Source organism: Capricornis sumatraensis, chromosome 4, assembly GCF_032405125.1.
Source record: "Capricornis sumatraensis isolate serow.1 chromosome 4, serow.2, whole genome shotgun sequence".
In the NCBI taxonomy this organism is placed as follows: domain Eukaryota; kingdom Metazoa; phylum Chordata; class Mammalia; order Artiodactyla; family Bovidae; genus Capricornis; species Capricornis sumatraensis.
The window spans coordinates 91,019,804-91,033,429 of record NC_091072.1 but is presented as its reverse complement, the minus strand read 5'-3'; the positions used below and the strand labels follow the sequence as shown (position 1 = coordinate 91,033,429).

The following is a 13,626-nucleotide window of genomic DNA, read 5'->3' as shown; positions in this document are numbered from 1 at the left end:
ATTTTCAATGACTGTGAGGTCACAGTCATGTCTAGGTGCCAATAAAACCCTTTGTTCCGTGTAAAGAATTCCAAAGTATAGTCAAGTTCAGTTCAGGTCAGTTCAATTCAGTTCAGTCTCTCAGTCGTGTCTGACTTTTTGCGACCCCATGAATCTCAGCTAGTGGTTCTCAAATTTAAGCAAGTATCAGATTTATCTGAAGGGCTTATTAAACACACATTGTTGAACTTGCCCACCAGAGTTTCTGATTAAGTAGGTCTGAGATAAAGCCTGAAATTGCAAATTTGTAATAGGTTCTGAAATAATGGTGCTAGTGTGGAAAATACACTTGGAGAACCATTGGCCTGGAGACATGAGAGGTAGATCACCAGAAAACCCTAGAAATCTTATAGCCACAAAAATCTTGGAACAAACTGGTATTCTTGATTCTGTAGAACATGTTAAAATAGCAGTCACTTTTTCAGAAATCATTGACTCATCTATTTTAGACAGAATAGGATGACCCAGCTGTAACACTGAGCCGAGTATTCATTAAAATTCATGTGCATAAAGGAACCTTCCATTCCAGAAAGCCATAGAGTATCCCCTTTATGACTCATTGGAAGGCAGGGATGCTGGACCAGCTGAATAGTTGTCACCAAATACGTGAGTTGGTTGAGGTGTTTCTGCAAAGCTGTCATCACTTATTCTTTCTGCTTTGCCCAAAGCTGTAGATTGCATGAAAGTCTTACTTCTTCATGCTCATCAAAATATTATAGAGGTGGTCTATAACCAGCTCTCTAGATTAGTATTAATGAGAGTAATTGTCTCAGATGATATTGTCATCCTAAGCATTACTAATCCTAACAGGACCCCACTGCACTAGTGGGAGTTGGTCTGAGACACCACAATTAGTGTCTTTGAACTTGCAGAAATCCTTAGCTTTGAGCAATGAAAGTAAATATGTCTGCTTTGCTGGAACCAGGTGCTAGATCCATTGTTTAGTCACACATTGGAACTAACTACGCAAAGGTAATGATCCGCTGGCTCAGACAGTAAAGGATCTGCCAGCAATGCAAGAGACCTGGGTTCAATCCCTGGGTTGGGAAGATACTCTGGAGAAGGGAATGGCTACCCACTCCAGTATTCTTGCCTGGAGAATCCTGTGGATAAAGGAGCCTGGTGGGCTATGGCCCACAGGGTCGTAGAGTCAGACATGACTGAGTGACTAACAGTTTCACACAAGGGTAGTTCCCCTGCTTCTTCATTTGTTGCCAACTTCAGACGGTAAAGCGTCTGTCTACAATGCGGGAGACGGGGTTCAGTCCCTGGGTCGAGAAGATCCCTTGGAGAAGGAAGTAGCAATCCATTCCGTACTATTGCCTGGAAAATCCTATGGACAGAGGACCTTGGTAGGCTACAGTCCACGGGGTCGCTAAGAGTCAGACACGACTGAGCGACTTCACTTTCACTTTTTTTCACTTTAGATAACTTTTAGTGAATGAGGCAAAGTGAAATGGAGACCTAATGAAGGTATAAGTAGTGCTGGTGGCCAAATTTCCAGGTGAAGAAAAGGATATGAGGTGCAAGGATCTGTAGTTACTAATTTAACAAATGTTTATGTGCTAAAAGCTTTTCTGGGATTGAGAAAACATCAGCAAAAAAAGCCAAGATTCCTGCCTTCAAGTTGCTAACATCTTTAAACTGGAGAGGGTGGAAATAAAGGGGAATTTTCTTAATGGATAAAGGACTCCAAGGGGCTTCCTCAGTGACTCAGTAGGGAAAGAATCCACCTGCAGTGTAGGAGACACAGGAGATACAGATTTGATCCCCAGGGGGAAGATCCCCTGGAGGAGGGCATGGCAACCCACTTCAGTATTCTTGCCTGGATAACCCCATGGACAGAGGAGCCTGGGAGGCTACAGTCCATGGGGTTGCACGGAGCTGGAAACGGGTGAAGGGACTGAGCACACAGCACACAAGGGACCCCATTTGTTTTTTGACATCTTGATAGGTTTTCCAACCTGCAGCTTCCAACATGGGGTAGGTAACAATGATTTGTTTACATAGTAAAGTCATTTGGTCAAGTTTCAAAGGTTCCTGGATAAGAGCATGATCCATGAAGCTACACGATGTCCTTGATTCTGTTGGACATATCCAGCTTCTACTAAATGTAGTAGGGAGCCACTTTTAAAATGACTGAGCGCAAAAATCTTATTTTCTGAAGAGATTCTGGACTCTGAAGAGATATGGGAAGTGGGACGGGGATGGTGGACAGGGCCCAGTAGTGGGTGCGTGGGGCAGGAGCACAAGATGGGGGATGCATATTCTTCAGTATGCAAGATCAGATTCTGAAGTAAAAATCTGGATCGAGGCAGTAGACTGCCCAGTGAAGGTTGTTATATGATGGAAGATGACAAAGATTTATGCATGGGAATAAAATACACCGAGATATGTTCTGGATGATTTCCAGAGACCATAGCTAATGTCCAAGGCTACCTTTTATAAGCTTTTAGTGCATTCTTACTTTGGGCAAGAAAGATCCCTTTAAAGAGGCCAGAGTGAAGCAAATATCCTCTGCCACATAAATGAGAAATAAAAGCAAGCAGATGTGAAGTAGCAGACGAGAAAATAGGATTTAATTGCTTACTAAGAAATAGAATGAATGCATCGATATATTTATTGCACAATTAATATATGTGTATTACTCAAGGTTCTCCAGAGAAACAGAACCAACAGGATGTATGTGTATAGAAAGAAATTTATTACAAGAAATTGGCTTACATGACTAGGCAGACTGGGAAGTCCCAATATCTGCAGTCAGCAAATTAGACATCTAGGACAGCCACTGGCACAATTGCAGCCCAAGCCTGAGAGCCTGCACCAGGAGAGTTGATGGTGTAAATTCCAGTCCGAAGGCTGACAGGATAGAGATCTGAGAAGAGCTGATGTTTAAGTCCAAAGGCAGGAAGAGATCAATGCCCCAGCTTATGCAGTCAGGCGGCAGGAGTTCCCTCATGCTCCTGGGAGGGTCAGTCTTTTTATCCTACTTAAGCCTTCAACTGATTTGATGAGGCCCATCCACTGTAGGGAAGACAATCTGTTTTACTCAGCCTATTGATTCAAATGTTAATCACATCAAAAACAACCTCAGAGACACACCCAGAAAAATATTTGACCTAATATCTAGGCACCCAGTGACCCAGTCAAGTTGACACATAAAATTAATCATCAAAATATTCCAGGACTGTATTAAGTGCTTTACCTCACTTAATGCTCCCAACAATAAAGAATCCAGGAATTCCCTGGTAGTCCAGTGGTTAGGACTCAGCACTTTCACTCCTGAGGCCCAGGTTCAATCCCTGCTTGAGGAAATAAAATCCTACAAGCCTTGTGGTGAGGCCAAAACAAATCCAGTAATTATTCTAATTTCTGTATTAGTTGGAGTAACACTAGGTACCATAAGAAACAGACTTAAAACTTGAAAGTGATTTAAATACCATAGAAGTTAATTTCTCGCTCATATATCAATACACAGGATTCCTGATCAGCAGGCAGCTCTTCTGTCTTGTCATTCCATCATTCTGTCAGTCCTCACTGTTATTATCTGCACCTAGCCAACAGAAGGGGCGAGGATGGGAAAATAAGGAAATAATCCACTTCTTATAAGCCTTGGCCCAGAAATGCTGCATGTCATTTTTACAAACATTCCTTTGGTGAGAATTAGTCACCTACCCACACTAGGATGTAAGAGCAGCAAAGAAATTTGTCCCTTCCTGGGGAAAACTCCATGCTCTGAACACAGTACTCAAACTTATGTTCATCTAGCTCTCAGCATAATCTGCTCCTCTAGTGCCAAATATCTGTGCTCACCCTTCTTTTAACCCGTAGGACATGCTTACTGCTCCCCAGAAAAGTTAAGCCTGTGTACCATCCACTTTCTACAGTCACCTCAACTCCACGATCTCTTGGTGACGCATGTTTCTCTTCACCAGGTCTCATGGTCTTCTTTAGGTCAGGCAGTCTACAAACTGAAAAGGAAAATGTGCAGTGGCAGAGCAGGGGTGAGATATATGCCAACGAAGCTCTCATTTGGATAAAAAAGAATGGAAAATACGCAGCTTTCAGTACGGCTGTTCCACCATTCTCTAGAGCAGGAATAAGCAAACTATAGCCAGTGGGCCAAATCTGAACTACTGCCTGCTTTTGTAAATAAAATATTATGGAAACATAGCCATGCCCAGTCATTTACGTATTGTCTGTGGCAACATTATAATGGTAGAGCTGAATGGCTGTAACAGAGATATTATGCCCTGAAAAGCCTAAATTATTTGCTCTCTGTATTTGTACAGAAAATGTTTGCTGACCGCTGCCCTAGGATCTAACAGTTGTCACCTGAGTCACACTGGAAGAAGATGAAAGTGAGTGTGGAGAAGGTACAGTACTTCCTAGAGCCTTGCTCTAGAAACACCACGCCGAAATTGCATTCACATTCCATCCTCACATGGCCTCATCTAGATGAGTGTGGAATAGAGAAATGTAGTCTGTGGCTTTGGGATTGGAATGAAAACTGACCTTTTCCAGTCCTGTGGCCACTGCTGAGTTTTCCAAATTTGCTGGCATATTGAGTGCAGCACTTTCACAGCATCATCTTTCAGGATTTGAAATAGCTCAACCGGAATTCCATCACCTCCACTAGCTTTGTTTGTAGTGATGTTTTCTAAGGCCCGCTTGACTTCACATTCCAGGATGTCTGGCTCTAGGTGAGTGATCACACCATCGTGATTATCTGGGTCATGAAGATCTTTTTTGTACAGTTCTGTGTATTCTTGCCACCTCTTCTTAATATCTTCTGCTTCTGTTAGGTCCAGACCATTGCTGTCCTTTATCGAGCCCATCTTTGCATGAAATGTTCTCTTGGTATCTCTAACTTTCTTGCAGAGATCTCTAGTCTTTCCCATTCTGTTCTTTTCCTCTGTTACTTTGCATTGATTGCTGAAGAAAGCTTTTTTTCTCTTCTTGCTATTCTTTGGAACTCTGCATTCAGATGCTTATATCTTTCCTTTTCTCCTTTGCTTTTTGCTTCTCTTCTTTTCACAGCTATTTGTAAGGCCTCCCCAGACAGCCATTTTGCTTTTTGACATTTCTTTTCCATGGGGTTGGACTTGATCCCTGTCTCCTGTACAATGTCATGAACCTCATTCCATAGTTCATCAGGCACGCTATCTATCAGATATAGTCCCTTAAATTTAATTCTCACTTCTACTGTATAATCATAAGGGATTTGATTTAGGACATATCTGAATGGTCTAGTGGTTTTCCCTACTTTCTTCAATTTAAGTCTGAATTTGGTAATAAGGAGTTCATGATCTGAGCCACAGCCAGTTCCCAGTCTTGTTTTTGCTGGCTGCATAGAGCGTCTCCATCTTTGGCTGTAAAGAATATAATCAATCTGATTTTGGTGTGACAATCTGGTGATGTCCATGTGTAGAGTCTTCTCTTGTGTTGTTGGAAGAGGGTGTTTGCTATGGCCAGTGCATTCTCTTGGCAAAACTGTATTAGCCTTCGCCCTGCTTCATTCCATATTCCAAGGCCAAATTTACCTGTTACTCCAGGTGTTTTTGACTTCCTACTTTTGCATTCCAGTCCCTTATAAGGAAAAGGACATCTTTTTTGGGTGTTAATTCTAAAAGGTCTTGTAGGTCTTCATAGAACCGTTCAACTTCAGCTTCTTCCGCTTTATTGGTTGTGGCATAGACTTGGATGACTGTGATATTGAATGATTTCCTTGGAAATGAACAGAGATCATTCTGTCATTTTTGAGACTGCATCCAAGTACTCCATTTCAGACTCTTTTGTTGACCATGATGGCTACTCCATTTCTTCTAAGAGATTCCTGCCCACTGTAGTAGATGTAATGGTCATCTGAGTTAAATTCACCCATTCCAGTCCATTTTAGTTCAAAGAAAGGCAATGCCAAAGAATGCTCAAACTACCACACAATTGCACTCATCTCACACGCTAGTAAAGTAATGCTCAAAATTCTCCAAGCCAGGCTTCAACAATACATGAACCATGAACTTCCAGATGTTCAAGCTGGTTTTAGAAAAGGCAGAGGAACCAGAGATCAAATTGCCAACATCCACTGCATCATTGAAAAAGCAAGAGAGTTCCAGAAAAACATCTATTTCTGCTTTATTGACTATGCCAAAGCCTTTGACTGTGTGGATCACAATAAACTGTGGAAAATTCTGAAATAGATGGGAATACCAGATCACCTGACCTGCCTCTTGAGAAACCTGTATGCAGGTCAGGAAGCAACAGTTAGAACTGGACATGGAACAACAGACTGGTTTCAAAAAGGAAAAGGAGTATGTCAAGGCTGTGTATTGTCACCCTGCTTATTTAACTTCTATGCAGAGTACATCATGAGAAACGCTGGGCTGGAAGAAGCACAAGCTGGAATCAAGATTGCCGGGAGAAATATCAACAACCTCAGATATGCAGATGACACCACCCTTATGGCAGAAAGTGAAGAGGAACTAAAAAGCCTCTTGATGAAAGTGAAAGAGGAGAATGAAAAAGTAGGCTTAAAGCTCAACATTCAGAAAATGAAGATCATGGCATCTGGTCCCTTCATGAAAAATAGATGGGGAAACAGTGGAAACAGTGTCAGACTTTATTTTGGGGGGCTCCAAAATCACTGCAGATGGTGATTGCAGCCATGAAATTAAAAGACGCTTACTCCTTGGAAGAAAAGTTATGACCAACCTAGATAGCATATTGAAAAGCAGAGATATTACTTTGCCAACAAAGGTCTGTCTAGTCAAGGCTATGGTTTTTCCTGTGGTCATGTATGGATGTGAGAGTTGGACTATGAAGAAAGCTGAGCGCCGAATTGATGCTTTTGAATTGTGGTATTGGAGAAGACTCTTGAGAGTCCCTTGGACTGCAAGGAGATCCAACTATTCCATTCTGAAGATCAGTCCTGGGTGTTCATTGGAAGGACTGATATTGAAGCTGAAACTCCAATATTTTGGCCACTTCATGCAAAGAGTTGACTCATTGGAAAAGACTCTGATGCTGGGAGGGATTGGGGGCAGGAAGAAAAGGGGACGACAGAGGATGAGATGACTGGATGGCATCACTGACTCGATGGACGTGAGTTTGAGTGAACTCCCAGTGTTGGTGATGGACAGGGAGGCCTGACGTGCTGCAATTCATGGGGTCACGAAGAGTCAGACACGACTGAGCGACTGCACTGAACTGAACTGAACTGAGTCTGTGGCTGGACAGCCACTTTCTAACAACTCTGTTATACAAAGGTGAGTAAGAATGTTGGTGGAGAGCTGGTCAATCCCACCCTAATGCCCATCCTGTGGATTATTCTAAAATTAAACTTTTAGTAACTTGGGAAGAAGTCCAAAAGAGAGAGGACATATGTATACCTATGGCTGATTCATGTTGATGTATGGCAGAAGCCAACACAATATTGCAAAGCAATTATCCTTCAATTAAAAATAAATTTTTAAAAACGTTAGTAACTTGACTAATGACTTCAAATGCGTTTGGAGGTTTTATAACAAATTGGTTAACAATTCAGTCTCTAGAATCAGAAGGACATGGTTTTGAAGAGTAAATGCTCAATATATGTTATTAAAATATCTTGCCTTCATGAAACAGTAGCTCTTGCTAGAGGTTAAAATTTACCTCCTAATCAGTAGCTTGGAATTTGTGAAATCCTGGTTTAGAGGTCTTTAAGTTCCCTTCCCATTCTGAAGGAGATCAGCCCTGGGATTTCTTTGGAAGGAATGATGCTAAAGCTGAAACTCCAGTACTTTGGCCACCTGATGCGAAGAGTTGACTTATTGGAAAAGACTCTGATGCTGGGAGGGATTGGGGGCAGGAGGAGAAGGGGATGACAGAGGATTAGATGGCTGGATGGCATCACCAACTCTATGGACATGAGTTTGGGTGAAGTCTGGGAGTTGGTGATGGACAGGGAGGCCTGGCGTGCTGCAATTCATGGGGTTGCAAAGAGTCGGACATGACTGAGCAACTGAACTGAACTGAAGTTCCCTTCCAATTCAGGAATGCTTTCACTCCACATGTTTTGCTGGAGCTGTACCCTGTACCTGAGACTGTGTGAGGTGGTGGAGAGACAGAGATTAACAAGACAATGCTCTGGCTCTTGAGATGTTTACAATCTAAAGAGGAAAACTGACATGGTATCCGTGCCTTTTCTTAATACCTGGGGGTAGGAACACTGAACTGGAAAGATGCATAGAGTTAAGAGCCATGGTGATTCCTGCCTGTCTGACAGCTTTCAGGGTGAACTCCTAAGCACCTAGGCCCTGCTGGCTCTGCTGTGCTTAGGTCCTGCTGGGCTTACCTGTCAAATTCTCCCATCAGTTGGGTCTTTACTTTGAAATATACCCTTTGTTTTTAGTTCTTGACTTCCTCTTTGTTTATGGTCTTTGTCCTCAGAATCTTTCACTCTAAGTTCATTTCCCATTCTTGTATCGCCCCAACCTTATTCCTTTGTTTTTAAATTTAAAAGTGATTGACAATTGACACTTTCTCCTAGAAAGTTTGTGAAAACCCCCAATCTTTTTTATTTCAGAAAAACTAGTCTTTGGAACCCTGAGAGAGCCACGGATATGGTTTGTGGAATCTCAGTTTTTGGCAAACGTTGTTTGTTTTTATTCCACTGATAAATTTAAAAATTAATGAAAGCATATTCTGACATCAAAATGATGACATTCTAACTGACCAGTTCCTTGTAAACCAAGTGCCTGAGCTTGTATTTGTATTTATGATTGTGTTTCCATCACATGGCATCATGGAGTGCTGCCTGACTGAAGGTTTCAATGTTATAACAGTAGAAGAAAGTGGTGAGAGCACTGGGTCATGTGAAATATGAGTGTGGATATAGAAAATCAAAAGAAGAAAATAACCTGTACTGTAGCATCTGGTATCATGTTTATTTTATAAGTGGATGTATTGTTTGGTTACTAATCCGGAAAATTCATTAACAATAAATATGTCATGAAGTGTTCATTATTTCAATAACTGGATTAAGTACCCATGCAGAGATCCATGTTTAATGCCACAATGTTAAAATTATCTTGAACAATTTACAGAACTGACACTCATGACAATTGTTCTAAGACCATTGTTCACTGGAAGAGTTTTGATTCTACAGGAAGATTGTTTATTCTGAATTAGGAAACAAAATCGTACTTAGAGGAAAGTGTATTTTACCTTGCATTAGTATGTTTGAAGTCAAAATATGAAAGTCAATTATATATAAAACCTGACCTGAGGCTGCAACCTTGAATATTAAAGCCTACATTAGCATTGTAGTTGCTGAAACACAATCTCATATATCATATTAAATTAGTGCTGTTAATTTGAATTTTAATGATTTTACAGTTTTGTTAGTATGTAATTTGCAAACTTGCTTTTGTTTTTAGTTGGATAAAAGGTATAAGCATGTATTTCTTTTATATTCACATAAAATATGTGCATATTTTTTACATTATGATAAAATAGTGTAAGGCAGCATGGGGAGGGGTGTATCTGCAGGCATGCCTTTCCATTTAAATTGAGAATACACATTATTCAAGTTTAGTAAACTGCATTAAACAACCAACACACTTAGGACCTCAGGAATTCCAGTCTTTGAATCAGCACAGACTATGAATGAAGGTTTTAATATAGTTGAGGAAAAATGGGCAGAATAAGGACAGTAGTAAGAATATTCATTGGAAGGACTGATGCTGAAGCTGACTTAGTGGAAAAGACCCTGATGCTGAGAAAGAATGAGGACAGGAGGAGAAGGGGATGGCAGGGGATGAGATGGTGGGATGGCAGGGGATGAGATGGTTGGATGGCATCATCAACTCAATGGACCTGAGTTTGAGCAAACTCCAGGAGAAAGTGAAGGACAGGGAAGCCTGGCATGCTGCAGTCCATGAGGTTGCAATGAGCCAGACATGACTGAGTGATTGAACAACGATAGAATAATATTCCACTTAAACAAATGTCTAATTGATGTTATTACTTTTTTGTAAGATTAAACTTGTTCTTATAAAATATTGGTGGTAACACATGATTGGCTTATTTAATGCTTTACTTAACAAAATGTTACTATAAAATTGTACCAGTTCAGGATGTTTCAAAATAATGAACCCCTGCTTGTCTTGGTCCTCTGCAGCCCACTGTAATCTCTGATCCTCTGTCTCCAGTGTTCTGACCCTGGGACCACTCACTCAGTTCAGAACTTTTGACCTTAGGTGGCTGCCTCAACCACACAGGAGCTTGTAAACCAGTGATTACAAGATAGTGGATTCCCTTGTAACTGAGACAGGTAGTTGGTCAGTTAATAGAAACAAATAAATTAAAACAGGTTACTTAAAGTATGATACACACATAGTGATTTTTTTCTCACTTAATACAAATAATGTATGTTAATTCACCAGTATTTGAGATTTTTTTCTTGTTTTTAACTGAAGCATAGCTAGTTTGCAATGTTGTGTTAGTTTCTGGTGTATAGCAAAAAGATTCAGTTATATATCTATATATCTATATATACTTTTCCCTGAATATATGAATCTTTACATGCTAGTAAAGTAATGTTCAAAATTCTCCAAGCCACACTTCAGCAATACATGAACCGTGAGCTTCCAGATGTTCAAGCTGGTTTCAGAAAAGGCCGAGGAACCAGAGATCAAACTGCCAACATCCGTTGGATCATTGAAAAAGCAAGAGAGTTCCAGAAAAACATCGATTTCTGCTTTATTGACTATGCCAAAGCCTTTGACTGTGTGGATCACAATAAACTGTGGAAAATTTTGAAAGAGATGGGAATACCAGACCACCTGATCTGCCTCTTGAGAAACCTATATGCAGATCAGGAAGCAACAGTTAGAACTGGACATGGAACAACAGACTGGTTCCAAATAGGAAAAGGAGTACGTCAAGACTGTGTATTGTCACCCTGCTTACTTAACTTCTATGCAGAGTACATCATGAGAAAGGCTGGACTGGAAGAAGCACAAGCTGGAATCAAGATTGCTGGGAGAAATATCAATAACCTCAGATATGCAGATGACACCACCCTTATGGCAGAAAGTGAAGAACAACTAAAGAGACTCCTGATGAAAGTGAAAGAGGAGAGTGAAGAAGTTGGCTTAAAGTTCAACATTCAGAAAACTAAGATCATGGCATTTGGTCCCATGGCAAATAGATGGGGAAACAGTGGCTGACTTAATTTTAGGGGACTCCAAAATCACTGCAGATGGTGACTTCAGCTATGAAATTAAAAGACACTTACTCCTTGGAAGGAAAGTTATGACCAACCTAGATAGCATATTGAAAAGCAGAGACGTTACTTTGCCAACAAATGTCCATCTAGTCAAGGCTATGGTTTTTCCAGTAGTCATGTATGGATGTGAGAGTTGGACTATAAAGAAAGCTGAGCAAGAAGAATTTATACTTTTGAACTGTGTTGTTGCAGAAGACTCTTGAGAGTCCCTTGGACTGCAAGGAGATCCAACCAGTTCAGTTCAGTTCAGTCACTCAGTCGTGTCCGACTCTTTGCAACCCCATGAATCGCAGCACGCCAGGCCTCCCTGTCCATCACCAACTCCCAGAGTTCACTCAGACTCACGTCCATCGAGTCAGTGATGTCATCCAGCCATCTCATCCTCTGTCATCCCCTTTTCCTCCTGCCCCCAATCCCTCCCATCATTTTCCAATGAGTTAACTCTTCGCATGATGTGGCCAAAGTACTGGAGTTTCAGCTTCAGCATCATTCCTTCCAAAGAAATCCCAGGACGGATCTCCTTCAGAATGGACTGGTTGGATCTCCTTGCAGTCCAAGGGACTCTCAAGAGTCTTCTCCAACACCACAGTTCAAAAGCATTCTTTGGCGCTCTGCCTTCTTCACAGTCCAACTCTGACATCCATACGTGACCACTGGAAAAACCATAGCCTTGACTAGACGGACTTTAGTTGGCAAAGTAATGTCTCTGCTTTTGAATACACTATCTAGGTTGGTCATAACTTTTCTTCCAAGGAGTAAGTGTCTTTTAATTTCATGGCTGTAGTCAGCATCTGCAGTGATTTTGGAGCCCAAAAAAATTAAGTCTGACACTGTTTCCACTGTTTCCCCATCTATTTCCCTTTAAGTGATGGGACCGGATGCCATGATCTTCGTTTTCTGAATGTTGAACTTTAAGCCAACTTTTTCGCTCTCCTCTTTCACTTTCATCAAGAGGCTTTTTAGTTCCTCTTCACTGCCTGCCATAAGGGTGGTGTCATCTGCATATCTGAAGTTATTGATATTTCTCCCGGCAATCTTGATTCCAGCTTGTGCTTCTTCCAGTCCAGCCTTTCTCATGATGTACTCTGCATAGAAGTTAAGTAAGCAGGGTGACAATACACAGTCTTGACGTACTCCTTTTCCTATTTGGAACCAGTCTGTTGTTCCATGTCCAGTTCTAACTGTTGCTTCCTGATCTGCATATAGGTTTCTCAAGAGGCAGGTCAGGTGGTCTGGTATTCCCATCTCTTTCAGAATTTTCCACAGTTTATTGTGATCCACACAGTCAAAGGCTTTGGCATAGTCAATAAAGCAGAAATCGATGTTTTTCTGGAACTCTCTTGCTTTTTCCATGATCCAGAGGATGTTGGCAATTTGATCTCTGGTTCCTTTGCCTTTTCTAAAACCAGCTTGAACATCTGGAAGTTCACGGTTCGTGTATTGCTGAAGCCTGGCTTGGAGAATTTTGAGCATTACTTTACTAGCATGAGATCCAACCAGTTCATCCTAAAGATCAGTCTTGGGTGTTCATTGGAAGGAGTGATGTTGAAGCTGAAATCCAATACTTTGGCCACCTGATGTGAAGAGCTGACTCATTTGAAAAGACCCTGATGCTGGGAAAGATTGAGGGCAGGAGGAGAAGGGGACAACAGAGGATGAGACGGTTGGATGGCATCATCAACTCAGTGGACATGGGTTTGGGTAAACTCTGGCAGATGGTGATGGACAGAGAGGCCTGGCATGCTGTGGTTCATGGGGTCCCAAAGAGTCAGACACGACAGGGAGACTGAATTGAATTGAACAAGATATTGAAAACAGTTTCCTGTGCTGTACAGTAGAATCTTGTTATTTATCTATTCTAAATATGATAGTGTGTATATATTAATCCTATGCTCCTAATTCCCTCTCTTCCCTCTTTTCCCTTTGGCAACCATATTTTATTTTTATATCTGTGAATCTATTTCTGTTTTGTAATGAGTTTTCTTGTGTCATTTTTTTCTTTTTTAAACCTGAAGTACAGTTGATTCACAATGTTGTGTTAGTTTCAGGTGTACAGCAAGAACTAAAGAGCCTCTTGATGAAAGTGAAAGAGGAGAGTGAAAAAGTTGGCTTAAAGCTCAACATTCAGAAAACTAAGATCATGGCATCTTAGTATATATAACATATATATGTTAACATATATCCATACATAAAATATATCTTAACATATATATAACATATATCTCAACATATATGTGTGTGTGTATGTGTATATATATATATTCTTTTCCATGTTCTTTTCCCCTTTAGTTATTACAAAACGTTGAGCGAAGTTCTCT

The 13,626-nt window shown here is 40.9% G+C and overlaps 1 non-coding gene across 1 annotated transcript; it reads left to right on the top strand.

Annotated features, from left to right (window-relative positions):
- The first annotated feature begins 3,281 nt into the window (after positions 1-3,281).
- Positions 3,282-3,353, top strand: TRNAE-UUC (transfer RNA glutamic acid (anticodon UUC)). Its single transcript has one exon. It is a non-coding gene; the product is annotated as a tRNA-Glu (tRNA).
- The last annotated feature ends 10,273 nt before the right edge of the window (positions 3,354-13,626 follow it).